At 35.4% G+C, this 21,682-nt stretch overlaps 1 protein-coding gene across 1 annotated transcript in view; it reads right to left on the bottom strand.

The window, feature by feature from the left end:
• The window catches only part of NEGR1 (neuronal growth regulator 1), an 803,476-nt gene that overhangs the window by 336,274 nt on the left and 445,520 nt on the right, over positions 1-21,682 (bottom strand). The window lies entirely within an intron of this gene.

Here is a 21,682-nt window from a genome sequence, read left to right as displayed (position 1 = left end):
GGACTTTCTAACTATTTATATTTGAACGGACTCATCTCCTAAGCCTTGAAAGGTGTCTTCATTAAGAGTTTTCTTGTCAGTGATGGCAGGAAACCACTGTGAAAACAGATCTCTTCACTCTGGGATTTTTTAGAAACTCTGTCACGCTTACTGTAAATCTCCAAGAGTGAAGGGGACAAGTTTATATGATATTTGTTTTTGTTTTTTGTTTTGTTTCTGATGTACTGGAATATGGAAGCTTTTATTCAAAAGCATTTGATAAAACTAGTGACCATGGAATGCACTTTGGGAAGGCTGGATAGCAAGATCTCTAAATGAACTTCCAATTAAAATGTCCATATTCCCTCAAATATCAAACAGTCTCACTTCATCCTCAAATGGCATGGATATGAATCCTGGATTCTCTACTAGCTGTGCTATCCAGGGCAAGGTACGTATATATCTCAGGCTCAGTGTCTTCATGTGAAAGCTGGAGACAATTACAGCACCAACCCCATATAGCTACTGTGAGGATTAAATAAGCCAGGATATTTTAAAGAACTTAGAAAAGTCCCTGGCATCAGTATTAGATATTATTATTAGATGACTTAAAATGCATACATGGTTTTTGAATTTAATTTCACTACTGCCCTTTTTCCATGCTTTCATCACTTCATCAATTTGTTAGCGTGTAAGATTGGCTTTGCCGTAAGTTTTAGTTTATACAAATTACAGTATGTTAAAGTTCCAGGTTGAAACTAATAAATGACAATTAGATATCATAATTTTTAGAAAAATATGTCTTTTACCAGAATTCTTTTAATTGTTCCATTCTTAGGCTTCCTGTATGCAAGAGATATGCATTCATAGTTATTTTTAAAAAGGTAGTTACAATTTGTTACAAGGATAAATTAAATCATCTAGACTTTGAAAATCATCTTTGATTTTTCGATGAAACCAAAACTTTGCGACAAAAAACCCTAGAATGATTTGCTTGTAAATATAAAGTATTCAGTTACATGTAACTGTTGCTAGAATTGAAACAAAAGCTTATTTCTAAGTAATATACCATTGTAACTGTTTCTAAATGACATTCTTTAATTGGCATTTAAAACATATTATCATTAAATTCTTCAGTGAGCTATTTCCAGGCATAAATAAATAAATAAATAAATAAATACAAACCATTCTAAATAGAAGACTCTTTTTAGCTTAACTGAAACAGAACAGAAATAAAGACATTAAGATATCCTATGAAGAAAGTAAAGAAAAGTGTGCATGACTCATTGGTGAATAGGAAAGTTAATATCAATCAACTTACATTAAACAAAACTATCATCTGGATAGGTGGATTTAGGTACAGGTTTGAAATAGTTAACTATGAAGTACATGTGTACATATGTGGATATATACATATACAAAATTACATACCAATACCACTATTTAAAAAAGTTATATAGTACTTTCCTTCATAGAGAACGCAGTACATAGAGATCAGTCTAGTTTATTTGCATATTCCAAACATATAACTAATTCAACTTTAGATAGTGGTATGTATATTTAAGAAAAATGATGGAGTGACGTAAGACCATGAATTCTATCTTCTATATTATTTTGTCAATTCCATCTGATCTCAAAATAGTTTAGTTTCATCTTTACATGTCTACTTATATTTAAAGTGGTAAACACAAGTAGTAAGCTAATATTAAGCACAATATTTGGCTTCACAGAGAAACAACCAAGTCCCTTAGCAATAAACTTAGATTTGACATTTAACTTTGGGAAAATGTTGGGGCGGGGAGGAGGAGTGTCGAATTCCAGGTGTGACATGTCATCTCAGTGATGGCAATTGCCTCCTGGGGCCTCATAATTCAGGATATACGACAGGGAAGAAACATCTGGAAAGAGGATGTTAGTAAAGGAAAATCCCTCTGGCAAGGCTCTTCTCCCCAGAATGCATCACCTGTTGGCAGCAGATGCTGTGTGTAAAGAGAACCAGTGAAATCCTTCACATGCATTGTAGCTTGTGGAGGCAAAAACAGGTGTTAGGCTGCTGACTATTCAAAGCCATTTCATATTCAGTTCAAGACTGAAAACTTCTACTGAGTATTATGGAGGGAATAATTCTGGACTCAGGAAATGCAAAATTTTCAAGGCATAATCCTTGCCCTCAAGGAACTTAAAATTAAAAGAGGGAGGCAAATAGTGAGTGAGAGCAGACAAATATTTTCCATGTCTTCCTTTTCCATTTTACATGAGTAACACATGTCTAATAGGTATGTCTTCCGGGTTCAAATCAGCAAACGTTAGTTTTATGTAAGTTTCTTTTGAAGTGAACCATGTAGAATAGTTTATGTGCAAAGTTATTCAGTGTGGTACTATTTATAATAGAGAACAACTATGAATAACCTCAATGTAGGACAACAGAAATAGAGGTATTGTTAGCTCTGCATCCAGAATAAGGTATGGTTCTGGGAAAGGGCTTGGTATGATTTGAGGGAGCAACAGACAAGGAGAAAATAGAAGAGAAAAAGGATGCTTCTACTCTGGGTGACATAAGCAGGGAAGAATGGTAGCATCTCAGGCATCTCAATCCCATCTGGTTCTAGTAGCTCTTCGTATGTTATGGTTTGTGTATAAATCATGCACGCACACAGTTTGGAGGACTCTATTGAGCTCTGTGAATGACAAAACAGCATGTCTTATGGTATTTCCAATACTCTATGCACTTGCATTGAAAGATAGCAATAAGGAGAGCTAAAATATCTTACTATGCTAGGTGTATGTTCCTTTTCCATACACCTTATATTAAACTTCCTCAAACTCTTTTCATTTAGAAATTGAGCTTAAAATTAGTTCGAAAAGGAGCAAATGTGTTTAATCACCAATTGCACAATTTTTAAATCACTAAGTAAGTACAAATTTTAGTAACATTTTGAATTGTGTGTACATATTTAAGTATTTATGACCTAGAGCAGAATAATAAAGGAATAAATTGTTCATCAAAATGTAAACCTTAATTCATAGAAAGTCATTATTATAACATTATCATCACCATCATCATCATCATCATGACACCATAAGTAAAAATAATGGGGGTGGGGACTCCTGGGTGGTGCAGTTGGTTAAGCATCAGACTCTTGGTTTTGGCTCTGGTTGTGAGCTCAGGGTTGTGAGATCGAGTCCCATGTCAGGCTCCATGCTTAGCCCAAAGACTGCTTAGGACTCTCTCCCTTTGCTCCCACTCCCCTGGCCATCCTCTCTCTCTTTGTCTCTCCTCTCTCAAATTAATAAATAAATCTTTTCAAAAAACGAATGAAGGGTGGAAGTTCTAGATTTCATTACAAATCACAGAATATCTCTCTCCTAATGGGACCCCAATTGGGGATATACATGACTTTACAACTGCATTCATAATTAATTGTTCTATATCACCAGTTAGAGAGATTGAAGACAGAGAGATTGAAGACCATTGGAAACTTTCTAAACAACAGAGGTTGAAAGAGGATTTAAGGGCTGTGTTGGGGATGAATGCTTTTTAAATTCCTGTATACATTTAAAAGAATCACTCCTGGATCATCAAATTGATAATCTGTTTTGTTTTTAATTATTTGTGGGCCTCAAATTCAACTACTACGAGTACCCTGTCCTCAACGTCTTTTCGGTGGATGCCATGGTGAGGGGATGAGGCATTTTAGATGTATCTCTAGATTTCAATTCACTAAAGGTAATTTAAATTTCTTGTTAGTTTCACTTTCATTAAAAATTGTGCAGTTTAACTTGCCCCAACTGCCTTCTCTCATTTCAGCCATCTATCACAGTGTCTTCAGTCAGGGTATGGAGCAGTATCAGTAAGGAAAATCATAGAATACATATCCAAACCAAATACTAATGATTTCTTTCTTTCTTTCCTTTTTTTTTTTTTTTTAATTTAAGTTCTAGTTAGTTTACACTTAGGAGTAGAATTCAGTGGTTCACCAAATATGTATAACACCCAGTACTCATCATGACAAGTGCCCTCCTTAATACCCATCATCCATCTATCCCATCCCCCACCCACGTCCCTCCATCAACCCTCAGTTTGTTCTCTATAGTTAAGAGTCTCTCATGATTTGTTTCCCTCTCTCTCTCTTCTTTTCTCCCTCCTGTATATTCATCTGTTTTCTTTCTTAAATTCCATGTATAAGATAAATAAGTCAATCAGAAAAATACTAATGATTTTACACAACCAACCATTTGGGATTATTCCCCACCATTTGCATTGTGATGTGCAACTGAGTTTGTGAGTGGCTTCAATTTGGTTTTTTGTTTGTTTGTTTGTTTTGCTTTTACTGTGTAGATATTTTTTACCTACATAGATAAAATACATTTTGTGCTTGTTTGTGTAATGAGCAGCTTCCACAGATTTAACTTAAATTTCTTCTAAGAATCCATCTTGTAGTCTGGAGCACAACCAACAAATATTTGAGAAGTCAACGTAAGGGCGACTAATCTGTATATCATGGGAATCATGTGAGCACAGTGTTTTATTATACTAAATGTCTGTCCAGATGATTTCCAGAAATAATAAATACAATAGAGTTCACACCTACATTAAGTTCCATGACACGTGTGTCACACATAACACTGAGAACCCTTAGAGGACCTATTTGATGGTTATCTTAATTTATAGGTTCAAGACATTGACTATTTGGATCTGGACAGCTGTACTGGCTCACAGAATCAAGTAAATGCCCCATGGAGTTCTTAGGTTGTAAGAGCCCAGGAAAGACCACAATACATGCAGATCCATGTGGAAGACTTCTTTAGATTGCCCAGGTTAAAAGTGGCTCAACTATGTATCTAATCTGGCCCCAAACATTCACAGATTATTGAAAGAAACAGCAGTTCAATATTTATCATAACCATGGTATTCTGGGCATTGGGAACACCACTTGCTTCCTTAGGCAGGGTGTACAAATCACAGCAGTGTTTCATAGGCAAGTGCACTCTTTCCATCATTCTCTGAAGTTATTACTAAAATCATTTAAAAGTTTTCATGTATCTAGTTGAATTATGCACACAGTCACGAGATGTGTTCTCCAAATGTGTTCACTAGGCCAAACAGAAATAAAAATATATGTTATCCCATCTCTTTAGTGTCCTGCTGGACTCACCTTTCTCCACAGTGACTTCCTCCACTCCCAAAACTTACTACAAAGAAGAAACACTGAAATATGGATTTCTGAGTGAATGTTAAAGGGTTAAAATTTCATCTTAAAGCACTGTGCCACTGATGGCTTTGGCCATCTTCAAGCAAGAGAGATTTTTCTGGGTATGTGCCTTTTTGAGATAACAGCTTGCACCTATAACCCTCTGTACCACCTCACTCCTCCTTTTGTAGTTTCTTTGGTAAAGCATCTTTTAAATCTGCCAGTGTCATTGATATTTACTTCTTTGTTTATTGCCTCTTCTCCTCATGGAACATAAGTAAAGATCTTGGGTAGGAAACTAGTTTACTCAATAGCCTATCACCAACATCTAGATAAGGGCCTGACACATTGAAGATATTCCACAAATATTTGTTTTATTGTTTTTGTACAGCTGAACTAATATTTCTTTGATTCATAATGAAGATTTCCCATAGAATTTCATACCCCTGCAAGAACGATATAAGTTCTGAGAATATAGTGAAAATGTAATTATAGTGTCAAGGGTCCTCTGTGAATTTTTCAAGGATTTTCCAATTTTGGGGATTCAATATTCTTTTTAACTCATTTAAAAGCACAGTATTTTCCTATTTCACTGCCTACCATAGTTTTTGCCATGCAAACTCAGAGAAATAATTGGACAATAATCATATACACGTATATTCAACAGAATAGGCTGTCACATCTTATGCAGTACTGCATGTGTTGATTAGAGTTTTTTTTTTTTTTTTTTTTACTTAAAAAGGTATGTAAATTTGAGGCCAAAAGGATTTGACTCTAAGACTATGTACACATTATTTCTGCTTCTTTTTTTGCCTCTCCACAGACTTGGAGTCTAGGTTAGTTCGAATAAACTATATCTCTGAAGATTTTCCAAACTGCTTGAGTCAACAAGCTAGACATAACTATAAATCTTTGGAGAATTGGCTTTTTGTGCACTCCCATATCTGGTAATGGCTGGCAGCATCAAAAGAACAGTCTTCCTTTCCCTAGGCTGGCACTTCCCTTGTCAGTCTTGGCCAGCCCCCAGAAAGTGAAAGCAGATCCACGTTACATAACAAACCTCCTGGAAAAGGTGCTGTTCTCAAACTGAGAGAAGAAATTGTTTCATGAAATTTTTTTCTAAATTGGTTTGCTTGTGGGTGCCTGATGGTTTACTGGCTTGCATCTAACTAGCAACATTGTTTTCTCCAGCTCATAGACTATAACTGACTTTTTATAGTTTATGACATTTCAGAGATTTCTATGGCTTCTCCCTTCATCCCATCACTCAGATAGTGATAGGAGGAAAAAATAACCCAAGTGTGACTTGTAAATGCAAACTTGCCAGATTTGTGAATACCTACTGATGGAATATGCCAGTACTACTTTTGGGGGCAAAGAACATGTCTGAGAAAAAAAAATGTATCTTTCAGACTTTGGTTCAAACTTTGAATCATGTTGCTTAACTTAGTGTTTTTCCTTTTCTAGAAAACCTACGTATAAGTTTTTTTCAATTGACCTTGTCCTTCAGGAGGTCAGCTATATAAAATAACAGAACAGGTGGTAACCTACTTTAAGCCATCCATCCATCCACCCACCCATCCATCCATCCATCCATCCATCCATCCAACAAACATTTATTGAGCACCGACTAGATTAGGGAGACTAATCTTAAAGTCTATGTCTAAAGAGTGAAAGAGCTAACACTATTAATTAAAATATAGAGTCATAAAGCCTACAAAGTGGATTTTGCAATGTAAGTTGTTTTGGAAACACAGAGCAGTAAATCTAACTCTGCCTATGGTGTCAGATGAGAGGGGACACTGATATTAGAAAAGGCTTCATGAAACAGATGGAATTTGAGTGGACTTTGAGGGTTAAAAACAGTAGTCTTTAACTGCATCCAGCTAATCATCAGGATAATCTGATGAGTGTTTTATAATCTTGGGGAGGTGGGAGGGCTGATTCAGGAGATCCAAGACCAAAAAGTGTAGCGGGTAGCTTTATAGTTTTATAGGATGACAGAAAGACCTCTCCATAAACTATTCCCTCCTAGTTATTTAAAGTCTCCAATGTGATTATAGAGGCCTTCCTTCATATCTTCAGAGCAGTTATCTGCCTTCAAGGGCTTAATATTAAAATGTAACTACCCCTAGAAGAGATGATGTCTTAATAGCTTGCATATATTTTCATACTTCTGAGAGCAGCAGGGTGGGTGTAGTGAAGGCTCCATACTGAAAATGGAAAGATGTTATGGGCAACTTTTTCCCAGTTGTAACTGTCTCTTGGGAAAACCCAGAACTGGTTCTGCATAGCAGTGAGCAAGACAATCAGCGATGGAGAGAAGAAAATAAACCTCTGTGGGGAACAAACCTCACAGGACATGGAGTTATCGAAAAAAATCAATGTGGAAATAGCTTCTCTCTCATCCCCTTCTCTCCATCTAACTTTGATTACCTAATACATGGGCTATGCATCGGGGGATGAGAGAAAGAGGCAAGTAACCTCCAAATTTTAAGACAGATTTTCTCTTTGAAGAAAGGTGTATTTACTAAATAGATTTTCCATGGCAAAAGAGATATATATTTCTTACATGTATATAGGTTATATTAAGATGGCTTAGCATATATGACGGTTAAACATGATAAAAGAATAAAGGGCACTGATTTAGAAAGGATAAGTTTTGGTAGCTTAACATTTATTTAATGCTTTTAAATTTTTGCTGATGGCAACTTTCCCACCTGCTATGTAAACATTTTGAAGGCAAAAAAATACAACATTGTTATATAAGAGTTTCAATATTTTGGACTGTAAAGATTTTTATTTTTGCTTCATTTTGGCTAGAGGATCAATAGCTGGCCTCTACACATGAGTGTTTGTACACTAGAGTTCAAATCCCTGCTGTACCTCAGGCTAGCTTCAGCTTCACTCACTTGGATGGTGCAAAGATATAAAATATTGCTTAAAATCAAGACCATAATAGCAGCTACCCCCTCAGGCAGCAGCAGCAGGAAAGCTGGAGCACACTTAGAGCAGAGTTGTATATCACAGGGAATCTACAATGCCTGCTTAATTCACCCTTTCCCTAGTAGAGAATAGTTACAGAATATACAGGAAGAACATCGCAACTGAAATTCTTTAAAGCATACAAATGTAGGTGTCCATACCTAGAGAGGCAGAATTCTTAAGGAACCAATTCCATACCTTTAAACCTGCAGTGATGGTAACATTTTATTAGGAATTAATAATGAGCTTTTTCCTGGAAATAATTTGGCAGTATACTTTAAGAACTTTAAAAAATTCCAACCCAGCTAGCTAATGATACCCCTTCCAGGAATTTTCTTAAGGAAAGTAGGTAACTTCTTTCAGTATCGTCACTATTCCCATCAACCTGGTGGCCAGCTCCACTGTTCTGTTTGAAAATGTGCCAGCAAATGCCCTCTGGAATGGCCTGGGTGAACTTTTCTTACCTCATCCTTGGTGCTGAATTATTCTCCACATAAACCAGAGGAAACAGCCCAGCTGTGCCATACTAGAACCCAGCTGCCTTCTTAGCAAATATTTCCTGTAGCTCAAAGCCTGCTTTAGTGTTTTTGAAACACAAGAAAGTCCAATGACTACCCTTGGACTCATAGAGCTATAATGTAACACCTGGCTCCTGATTTCATGAGGTGAGCCTGTTCTGGTTCAATATGAGTTTTCCTTGTTAGGCTGAGGTTTTATAAATATGTTGTAGCTGATTTTTATATGTAAAGGCTGCTATGTTGTTTTTTGTACTTGCAAAGGAGATGTGTCATTTCAGTGCAATCAGAAAAATAATGCCTTCTCTGAAGTACTCTGGTGTCTTTAGTCTTTGAATGTAATATTTCTTTTCTAATTATGAAGGTTGTACACATCTATTGGAAAGAATGTAGAAAAATATATAAGAATGGGGGGCGGGAACCCAAATCACCTATGAGGCTGAAACATCTAAAATTGTCCTTTGGTGGTTACAAACAAATGGCTGCCAGTGCTTTCATGTCACTCAGTGTAATATAATCTCACAATTTTGAGAGAATCACTACTAATAGTTTCATATGTTTCATTTAAGCCTTTTAATGCATGTATTTATGCATAGATCTCAGAGATTTCCACATGGTCCAACAAGCTCACCAAGGAACTGCGTTAACCCTTGGCAGAAAACAGTGCCCCATTCTCTAAGTCATACATCCTCTAGAAACCGAACTAGAAGGTGGTTGGAGAAGGATTAAAAAATGGACATTGCGGTTCTCTTCCCTTTCTTATTGGAAACATGTCTAACAAAAGGAAGCCTACAGCAAAGGTTAATATTTGTTGGACATTTACTATGTGTAATGTACGGAGAATTTAATGACTTTTTTGTTGTTGACAGGAGTGGGGTCTATCATGGGGCAGAGTTCTGTGCATCCATTCCTCAATTTCTTCTTCTATCCACTCACTCGCTATTTTGTTAGTTGGCTTCATGGCAGTTTTATAACATGGCCCCCAATTCTTTACCATTTCTTCCATCATGAGTGAGGTCATAATAGTGCCTTCACTATAATTTGAGTAGGTTCCTGCCCACCTCAGAAAATAGAGTTGGGGTAGAAGTAATGCTGTGTGACTTCCAAGACCGGAGCATAAAATACTATTTGTCTTTTGCCCTGTTGTCTAAGAATACTCCCTCTCGGAGGTCTGAGTTGCCTTATAATTAGACTGACCACCCGGGAGTCACCATGGTGGAGAGAACACATGGACCCCACACAGAAAAGTTTTGAGACAACAGAAACAAAAAGGGCACCTAGGAAACACGCTAACTCTTCTAGGCTCTTAACTCTTCCAGTCATTCCAGTAAGACTCCAAATATTGTGTCCAAATCACATTATTATAAGTAAAATATGTAAGTGTAGTTGTTTAAAATCACTAAGTTCAGGCATGGTTTGAAAAAAAAAAAAAGTTGGAAGACTTATACTATCTGAATTCAAGACTTACTGTTACAAAGCTAATGTTGTGGTGTTGCGTAGAGATACTGGAACAAAATGGAGACTTCAAAAATAGATGAGGAAACTTCCCGTGAGGATCAAACCCCTGATTACCTTTGCTAAAAACTAAGATATCTGAAACATGAGTGAGTAATGTAGCTCAAGAGAAAATGTGCACCTTTATACTGTGAGTGATAGGGCCTGGTGGGAGCACCAGTCTGAAGAGGGCAGTGATCACTGATAACTTCCATTTAGAAAATGGAAGTCCTGGCTTGCCGGATCTTTAGACTGAATTTTTCCTTTTTTTTTTTTTTGACCATATAAACTCATTAAAATATCTGTAAACTTCTTCTAGCATCAACCCAAATTGCACCATTATGGGAATTGGAAACATTTGACACTTATTGGAGACACTTGGTCATCACATGCTGGAAAATTGTCATGATATAGAAATCTACGTGGTCTATGAAAGTAAACGGTACCATGGAGTTACATACCTAACAACAACCTGACCATACACTGCAAGCCCTGTGTGGTGTGGGTTCAGTCATGGAGTTATAATCTTGCCATTTCTGCCTTACATCCTGGCAAGCTCTGAGCCTATTCATTTGCCTGGGAGGGCCCAAGGAATCTATTTTCACATTACATCGTTTGGTTTCTCATAAAAGCTGCATATTATCACAGGAATGTGCAGTCGCTCACCTGTCATGGAATAACCATGATTAGATCTGCAGGGTGACTATAGTCTTGCCTTAGGAAAAATTCTGAGAATAGGTTTTATTTAGAAATGTAAAAAAATGAAATAATGATTCTCATTAATATTCTGCTCCCACCAAAATAATTTTCATCTACCTTTTAAAAAATTATCATGTTTCTTTAACTACTTTTCTCTATGATAATGCTTTATGTTTTTAAAATGTAACAACCAAGTGTTATTATGCAACTATATACCAGGAGATCTCAGCACAGTCCTATGGTTACATGCACATATTCTTTCTAAAATTGGGTTAAAAGGTAATTTGCCATGTTGCTGGCCTCTGGATCATTAGTCACAGTGGTCTAAGTGCATTCTCTTATAATTCAATATCAAAGAAATTGCTTTTATGGCATTAACTATATTATATTCAAAATTGTATAAATTATTGAAATACTATGCCTACTGCCAAGATATAAGATGGTTCACATGGAAAAAGTTGCATTTTAAATTATTCATTGGAAAAAAAGTCATTCTCTTGCCAGAAATTGTTTTATACTGGGGCTAGCTTCTGGGATTTACATTTAAATATGAATCACAAAAACTCTGGAAATTTCAGATACTCATAATTTTCTTGGCATTGAATAAAAGGTGTGTCTCTTTAATTCATTGATTTCCATCAAGTGTATTAAATATTACAAATTGTCTTGTACCTAGGTGTTAGTCTAATGAGCATTTGTAAGGAGAGTATCCATAGGTAATTCTTTGTAAAGTCATGATAAAGTGATAGAGAGGATCCATATAAAAATACTGGAATTTGGTGACTTTCTTCCATTTACTGTTTTTGAAAACAATATAAAACCTATATAACTAACTAATGAATTATATATCTTATGTATACATATGCACATATATAAATTATACATGCATATATGCATGAATATATACATATATGTATATTGTTATATAGTTGGCATACATTATACTGGATATGTGTGTTTATATGTGTATGTATCCTGTAGCCTCATTATATGCCTTTGTTAATGCCAGAATAGGATAATAAAGAAGCAAATGTAATTGTAGGATGGCTAACCTCAACAGGTCTCTCTATACAGATTTATATATTATTCATTTGGTTAGAAGATATTTATTTATCACTTGCTATACACCAGGGACTATGATAGGTGCTAGTGATTTAAAATTTAATAAAAGAGAATTGCTGCTTTCCAGTAGCTTATATATTATGGAAAGAAACAAATAGAGGTAAATTAAAAATATAATTATATAAAGTTATAGGAGAGACACATACATAAAATATTATGTAAATCCAAATGGAACTCACCAAACCCAGATGGAGATGGAAGGGTGGTGATGAAGATACAAAGACAATTTTTAGAATAATATGCTGTAACTATCCAGAGAAGTGCATTCCAAGTTGAATGACACATGTAGGAAGGCACAGAGCAGAGTAGACTATCATCATGGTTGCAACAGTTGATTGAACTACTTGGCTGGTCACAACTGAAACTATACCCTTTATTTGCTTTCAAACCATGAACGAATTTCTTTTATTTCTTGCGTATTTCTGGAAAAGTAATATGAATGCAGAAACTATTTTATATTGATCTCTGAGTACTGCATAGGGTCATACTTGGACACTGTCAGTGCTCAGGAAGTGCTGAATAAGAATCCTTTCATCTGGTCTAAATGTTTCTTATTTGGAGAGTTAGTCTTTGATACATTCATTAAAAAGTTATTCTCCCTCATATTAATTACTACATTCTGAGGAACAGAAATATTTTACCACTTCTCCTTTTTGAATTAAAGGACATTCTGAGTAAACTACTCCTTGGGGAATTAAGTAAAAAATAAAAAACAATAAACATTGGTTTATTTTAGCTTCTCCAAGGTACTAGGTGTGTCACATATTTTCATATCCCAGTTGAAAAGTATCATGCATTTTTATTTTGGCTTCTTAGATAATATATTATATTTTTAAGAGTTTAAAAATGCAGTTAAGACTGAAAAGTATATTCCCTTGGGCATGAGTGTTCTGAACTACCTCTCGTACCTACTGAACTTCCTTGTTTTGAACACTCCAGTCTTATCACTTGGGAAATCCTCCAAAAACAAGACAAATCCTCTCTTCTTTCTGAAAACTGGAAAACTCCAATAATCTACTTAATAAGCATTAGTTATTTCATTCTATAGTTTTGCCTATACCTATCATAACTTTTTTTTTCTTTTTCACGGATCTACTATACTGGAAGGGTAGAAAGTATATCTAAATTTTTGTTTTGAGGGTTGAGAGAAATGAAGAGCAAGCTTAGCCAGGTCAAAATAGCCAAGTTTACCACTGGATAGGTTAATTAACTGTTCATAATTCTATGAACATATTGAGTGTGTGTGCATATATATATATTCCAGGAGTCATTTGGTAATTGTTAATGATAGTTTAATAGTGATAAATAAAATGGAGAAGTGTGGACAAGGAGCTCACGTGGTCAGGAAAAATCCTATCTGGTTAAGCTCTATAACCAGTATTGATGGACAGAATCATGTCAGTATGATAAGGGGAATATTAGAGGAGTACCTATAGGAATCTGTGTTTGGCCCCTTCCTTGCCTCAATTTTAAACAATTTGGATAAAACTCTTAAAAGCATATTTATTGATAAAACTGTATCAAGGGTCATGTGTTCAGTTATGGTTTCTACAATTTAAGAGTGAAACACTGACATGTTATTTCACAATTATAGGTCTGTTAGAAAAGTAAAGTGCCCAGACATAGTACCATGTAAAGACATAACCTGAGGAGCTAAGAATGTTTACAGAAAGATAAGAAATGTAAGGAAACACAGTTTTTTTGGATTGATCTGTGAATTTATTCTAATTTTTTCTGGTAAACAGAATAATGGTAGGTTTCAGTTCCTTTCAAGAAGTATATACCAAACAAAGTGTCCTCACAATGAAAAAGATTACTTTATAAAATGTAAGCTCCCTGTCTTCATAAGAGTCTCAGAGAATGTGGAAGAACAATAGAATCAAAGAAAGGATTACTGCATGGAGTGGGTACTTGGGTCAAATACACTCTTGGGATTTTTCAACAGTTGCGTTCTTTGACTCTTTGCTGTACTGTATACAGATGAGGAAACAAATCCAAGTAAAACACCATGGACACATTAAAGGGCCTGGATAAATGGTTATTTACTGTTTCCTTTCAGTGTTTAAAATGCAATAGGCCTGAGTAAATTCTTGTTGGATTCTTGTCATGGAAAGAACATTTGATTAATACCTTTGTGAGGGAAAAAAGAGACTATTCTCTGCTATCTGAAAAGCCCATTGGCCAATTTTATATATTCCTTTGCCCCCAGATATGAATATTACATCAAGTGTTTAAACCTAAGCACACTTTCTGAGTCTGTGTGCATTACAGCACTCACAGTGTATGCATCCACATCAGTGTGTTAGTGTAAACAGATGGAAATATGTTTCTCAGTTGATGAGTAACATAAGAGCCCTTCTCATCCTGTTTCGACAAACACCTAAACCCACACACTTTCTGCCCTGGTTTCTCTTTTCTTTCAACATTTATCTTTGAATTGCTTTTAATCTCCAGAGATGGGATGACCACCTGCCTTTCAAACATATTGCAAAAACAGCAGTGACTATGGTTGGTTTTTGCCAGTCAGTTATTTTATTGAAGAAAACATGTACCAAATGACAGCAGAGTTACCAGCTGATGAGAGGATTTATTAAGTATATAACATTGTGCTTTTTGGTAGGAAGTCAGCAGTATTGTGCTAAGATTTTAACATCAAACTGTTTTTATCAGGCTGAGAGTTGTAACACTCAAATGGTACCTTAAATGACTGAGTTGTGTGCTTGCTACTGCATGATACTTTGTAGGAAGGGGAATAAAAATTTATAGGAGAAAAAAAACCCCAACTTTTGTAGCATGGAAATATAATATGTTCCTTTGTGGGTGTGGTAAGTCCGCTAATTGATCACCAAATTGATTTCCTCTTCTTGGCACATGACTAGATTTTGTTTCCCAGTGCCCCCTGCTGTTACTCATGGCTGAATTTTAAACAATAGAATGTGAGCAGAAGTGATGTGTGATACTTCCAGACTTGGCCCACAAAAACTTCCCATTGATGGTCCTCCATGTTATTTTCCCCTACATAGCTATGCATGGGGCCTTGGGAATTGAAAATCATATATTGAAGATGACAGAAACACAAGACAGAGAACTGGTCTCTAGAGAATGTAGACTGCCTATAAGGAACAACTAACTTGGATGTTCTTTAGCAAGAAATAAAAAGTACGCCCAGTTTTTTAAAAGAGATCTACCGATATTTAAGGAACTAATCGCTATGTTTTGTAACTTTATGTACTTTTAAAACAAAAGCAGATTAAAGAAAGAAAATGTAAGGAAATAATTGCTATTATATAACCTATTCCTGAAAATAAAAACATCACTAATTCATTTCATTTTATTTTATTCTATTTTTAAAAGATCTGTTTATTTATTGGAGAGAGAGAGTACACGTGAATGCAAGCAGGAGGAGGGGCAGAGGGAGTGGGAAAGAATCTCAAGCAGACTCTCAGATGAGTGCAGAGCCCGATGCAGGACTCAGTCTTATGACCCTGAGGTCATGACCTGAGCCAAAATCAAGAGTCAGACACTCAACTAACTGAACCAACCAGGAGCCCCAAAACATCATCAATTAATTTTATGAAACTGATATATTGTGATATTAAACATGGAGAAGAACTACACAAGAAAAGTAATTTCACTTACTAACACAGAAAAAAATATAATATTGAACCCATCAAGTGAAATTTACACACACACACACACACACACACACACACACACACAGTGCATTACTCCTAGACTGGGGATTTTGTTCAACAATATACTAACTTTATACTTCACAGACACAGATTGAAGAAGTATATATTATGATCTTGTCAATAGATATAGACAAAACATTATATAAGAAGAAACACTATAACAAAACAGTTTCAGTACGGAAATAGAAAATTTCTTTCATACCTTGACTAAAAGGATCTACAAAGAATTCACAATGATTATTATCTTTCATTTTTAAGTGTTAGGCATATTTCCTTAAAACTGAAACAGGGTAAGGAAGCCCATTTTCACTGCTTCTATTTTACATTGTACTGGAGTTCTTAACAAGTTCAATAGGATTAGGAAGTAAGTTAGAAATATTAGTATTGGAAAGAAAGGCCAGGAAGAGTCATTGATCATATATAATATAATGGTTTTCATAGAACATTCAAGAGAAATAGCATACTCCTGAAATTGATGAAATTGATGAGAATTTATCTAGACTACAAAACACATGTTAATCCTTCTCACAATAAATCGATACATTTGATAAAATTACATTAAAATTTCCATTTTTATTCACAGAATTTTACAAGATTAATTCAGTATTAATAGTGAAGGGTAAAGGACAAAGAGTAGCCAAAACAACCTTGAGTAAGAAAAATGGAGGAACTTATCCTACCATACTCTCTCCTTCTCCCTCTGCCCCTCCCCCCACTCATGTGCGTGCTCTCTATTGTTCTTTAAAAAATAAATCAATGAGTAAATCTTAAAAAAATGGAGGGATGCCTGGGTGGCTCAGTTGATTAAGTGTCTGCCTTTGGCTCAGGTCATGATCCCAGGGTCCTGGGATGGAATCCTGCACTGGGCTCTCTGCTCAGCAGGGGAGTCTGCTTCTCCAACTCCCTCTCCCTCTGCCCTTGCTCCTGTGTTCTCTCTCTCTCAAATAAATAAATAAACTCTTTAAAAAAATAATCTTAAAAAATGGATAAAGGATATAAATAGGAAATTCATAAAAGAAATTCAAAAAATTCATTCAAAATAGCCACTTTGACTAGTAGAACTTCAACAATAGTTATGAAAGTTCAAATTAAAACAGCATAATTTCAAATTCATAATATTGGTAAAATTTTAAAAATTAAATACTACCAAGGTAATAAGGATATCTATAAATGCAATAGCATACAATGATGAAAACAGTATAAATCTGCAAACTATTTGAAAACAGCTAACAAAAATGAAGATGCACATATATCTCCACAATTTCATTTCTAAGTATTTACACATCCTAGAACCTTGTTGCTTTAAAGTGTGGTTCTCCATCACCTGGAAGCTTGTTACCAATGTGGATTCTCAGGTGTGCCCAGATCTACCAAATCAAAAGTTGCAATTTAATGAGATCTTTAGGTAACTTACATGCATATTAAAGTTTGAGAAGCGCTATCCTAGACAAGAGCAGTGGTTCTTAAGACTGGATGCACATTAGGAAAACCTGGGATGTTCTTTTTTTTTTTTTTTTAAGATTTTATTTATTTATTTATTTATTTATTTATTTATTTATTTATTTGAGAGAGAGAGATAGTGAGTGAGAGCACAAGGGGTTAGGGAGGAGCTGAGGGAGAGGGAGAAGCAGGCTCCGCCCTTAGCAGGGAGCCTGATGCAGGGCTCCATCCCAGGACCCTGGGATCATGACATGAGCCAGAAGGCAGACACTTAACTGACCGAGCCACCCAGCCACCCCGGGATGTTCTTAATATATTCCAATGCCCTACTCCAGACAAACTGAATTGCCATTTACATACAGTATTCAAAAGCTTTCCAGATGATTTCACTAGGTTTACATGGTTGAGAACCTCTATGCTAGAGAAAATCTCACATATGCACAAGGAAATCTATCAAAGATAATACAGTTTGAAAAAAGCAAAAATCTGGATAAATCCTAAAAGTCCATGTATTTATAAACTGTTAGGTTCTACAAGTGCTAGAGAAAATCTCACATGTGCACAAGGAAATCTATCAAAGATAACATAGCTTGTAAAAAGCAAAAATCTGGATAAATGCTTAAAGTCCATGAGTTTATAAACCATTAAGTTTAACCATAGTATCCTGAACTATAAAATGCTTTAACTCGGCCTATATGTATTAATATAGACTACTCTAAAAAATAAAACATTGAGTACACAAAGACAATTGGTGGCCAAAGAACAGGCAAATAGATCAGTGGAATAGAATAGAGGGCTCAGAAATAGGCCCACATAAATACAGTCAACTGATCTTTGACCAAGAAGCAAAGGCAACAAGGGAGCAAAGCCAGTCTTTTCAATGAACTACTGGACAACCACATGTTAAAAAAGTAAATAAATAAAAATAATTTAGACACAGACCTTACACCCCGCACAAAAATTAACTCAAAATGGATCATAGACTTAAATGTAACATGCATATTTTAAAAATCCTACAATAGGACATAGGAGAAAACCTAGATGACTTTGGGTATAGTGATGGCTTTTTAGGTAAAACACGAAAAGCACAATCCATGAAAGAAATAATTGATGAGCTGGACCTCATTAAAATTAAAAACTTCTGCTGTGCAAAAGACAATGTCAAAAGAATTAGAACACAAACCACAGGCTGGGAAAAATATTTGCAAAAGATACACCTGATCAAGGACTGTTACCCAAAATATACAAAGAATTCTGAAAATTCAACAATAAGAAAACAAACAACCCTATTAAAAAATGGGCCAAAGGCCTTAACAGACAACTCACCAAAGAAGATTTACATATGGCAAATAAGCATATGAAAACCTGCTTCACATTATATGTCATCAGGGAAATGTGAATTAAAACAATAATGCAATACCATTACACACCTATTAAACTGGCCAAAATCTGGAACGCTGACAATACCAAATTCTGGAGTGGATATGGAAAAATAGGAACTCTCACACATTGCTGGTAAGGATGCAAAATGGTACAGCCAATTTGAAAGGCAGTTTTTTGTTTTGTTTTGTTTTTCGGTTCATTTTGCAAATCTAAATATACTCACCATATGATACAGCAATCATACTCTTTGGTGTTTACTCAAAGGACTTGGAAACTTATGTCCATACAAATTCTTCACCCATTTATACTGGCTTTATTCATAATTGCCCAAACTTGGAAGCAACAAAGATACATTTTTTTAGTAGGTGAGTGGCTGAATAAACAGTGTACTTCCAGATGATGGAATATTATTCACTGCTAAAAAGAACTGAACTATCAAGCCATGAAAAAACATGAAGGAACCTCAAATGCATATTTCTAAGTGGAAGAAGCAAATCTTAAAATGCTACATACTGTATGATTCCACCTATATGAGATTCTACACAAGACAAAAAAAGGAGACAGTAAAAAGATAAGTGGTTACCAGGCAGCAGTTAAGAGGATGGGAAGAGGAATGAAAAGGCAGAGCACAAAGGATTTTTAGGATAGTGAAAATACTCTTATGATATTATAATGATGGCTACTTGTTATTACCCATTTTTCCAAATATAGAATATACAATACTTAGAGTAATCTTTAATGTGAACTATGGACTTTGTGTGATTATGATGTGTCAATGTAGGTTCATCAATTGTAACAAATGCCCCACTCTGCTGGGGGATATTGATAATAGAGTAGACTGTGTACATTTGGGGGCAGGGGATGAATGAAAAATCTCTGTAACTTCCCTTCAATTTTGCTGTGACTCTAAAACTGCTCTAAAAGTAAAAATACAAAAACAAAATAAGGGGAGTCTGGGTGGCATAGTGGGTTAAGCATCTGACTCTTGGTTTTGGCTCAGGTAGTGATCTGAGGGTTGTGAGATCAAGCCCTACAACAGGCTCCATGCTCAGTGCGGAGTCAGTTTGAGATTCTCTCTCCCTCTGCCCCTCCTGCTGGTGTGTTCGCTCTCTCTCTCTCTCAAATAAATAAATAAATAAATAAATCTTAAAAAAATACAAAATAATATAAAATAGAAAGATAAAAATATAAGATTATGTTTATTGATCTTATAAATTTTCAGCATTAACAAATGTTCAATGAAAAAAAAAAACACCAACGGGAAAGAATTATGCAATCTGAAAGTGTGACACCACTAATAAAAATACTTAGAATGTATAAAATATTCTGTAAATTATGATGGTTACATATATGTATAAACAGGTAGGGATCCCTGGGTGGCTCAGTTCATTAAGCGTCTGCCTTCAGCTCAGGGAGGGAAATAGATCAAATGGTGCTGTATTTATATATTATTTCCATTTTTTTAAGTCAAGTGAATCAATATTATCAAGTAGTTAAATTTGTGTGTTGGTATATTGATGTTGATATTGTTTTAAGTTATCTGTATTTTTCAAATTCAAAAAAATAATAAATTTTTAAGCAAAATATCAATTAAAAGGGCCCCTATTTCATGAGGCTGTGGTGAATCTGTAAATGAGATGTGATGCTTGAATGATTGAACAGCTTTGTGAAGTGAATGCTGCATGGGTGTTAGCTGGCATTATTAATAAAAATTGTTTTAAAAGAAACTATGACAAAATCATAAATATTAACTTATTACTAAATGAAAATGAAATCACTATAAAATGAACCAAAAGCATTCATCATTTTCCAGCCTTATAACCAGTCTTCTCTCAAATGGTTCTTTCCCCTTTTCCCATCTTCGTGGAAATATTCAACTTAATCCTCCTTCCTATCTTCTTCCTACCTTCTTCTTCCTTTCTATTTCCTGTTTTCTTTCTCTTATAATTACTTGCTTCCTGCTTCTGCATACAATCTATTCATTTCCTGTTCCTCTCTTCTTTCTTATACTTTTCCTGTTTTTTCTCAATACATTCTAAGCATGACATGCAGCAATTATGTAAGTAAATGATCATAGAGTTTTAATAAAGAATTTCTCTATGTCAGGCATTAAATGTATTTGATCTAATGGAATGATTGATGTCATGATAAAATCGAATCCTTTAAGACCAAAACAAACACAACAAATATACAGAAAAATAGCAACATCCAATGGAAAAATATTAATTAATTATTTGTTGGCTTCATTTCTAGTTAAGTTCTATGGTGCTTGTCATCAAACATCAAATAGGGCACCAAAAAGGTATACTTTCCCCAAACTATTTGGAAACTAGGACGGGAGCAGTGTTTTGTTTATTGGTACACTGTGAAAGAAAGAACAGTTATAATTTAGACCCAGACCAGCCTTTGGGGATCATTTAAAGTCTCATTCAGTTCTAAAGAAATGGTGTATTTCTGTGTGCATGCATAGCTCTCCAATAAACCAACTTTTGGTCATGAAAATCTAGCTTTTGCAGCAATACTGATGCTAACTTTGTTCTCTTGACTGCATGTTAATACAGTTCTAAGTTTTAATTGCCAAATGTTCGGCTAGCCTGAATTCCCATCCAATCTCCGGCCCCTGGCCACCACATACACCTATACACCTTTCCTTCCAAGTGTGTGGATGCCTTTTCTCTGTGTTCTCCACTGCCTCCCCCCCACCGCCCCACCACCTCTCAGGAGGCGACATAGACCCTTGGGCACATTTCAGCCAGTGCTGAGTGAGGGCTATTATTTACACATCTCCTAGGGAAGAGTGCAAGATGCTTGGGAGAAGAAGATGCTTTGCCTAAGTACAGTTTTCTCTTCAATCTTTTTCCCCTCTCTTAATTTCAGAGGTAATGATAGATAAAATTATTGCTCTTTTTTAACCCATCCCCAAACAATGCTGATTTTGTGCTTTTTCGTCATGTTTAAAGAGTCTAGAAAATGAAGTGAGATTAAAAGCCAGTGACCAACTTGCTTGTTTTAATACAGTGAATAATGGCACATAACTCATTGGAAGAATTTTTCAAGGTGAATTCCAGGGTATGTTAATTTTAACCATCAGAGAGTTGGTAAATACCTGTCAGTTAAAAGGCACTGTTCTCTCTCTCTCTCTTTATTTAAACTTATTTATTTGAGGGAGAGCACGCGC

Source organism: Ursus maritimus, unplaced genomic scaffold (genome assembly GCF_017311325.1).
Source record: "Ursus maritimus isolate PB19 unplaced genomic scaffold, ASM1731132v1 scaffold_12, whole genome shotgun sequence".
NCBI lineage: Eukaryota > Metazoa > Chordata > Mammalia > Carnivora > Ursidae > Ursus > Ursus maritimus.
The sequence above is the reverse complement of the archived record's forward strand: the minus strand, read 5'-3'. Positions and strand labels throughout refer to the sequence as shown.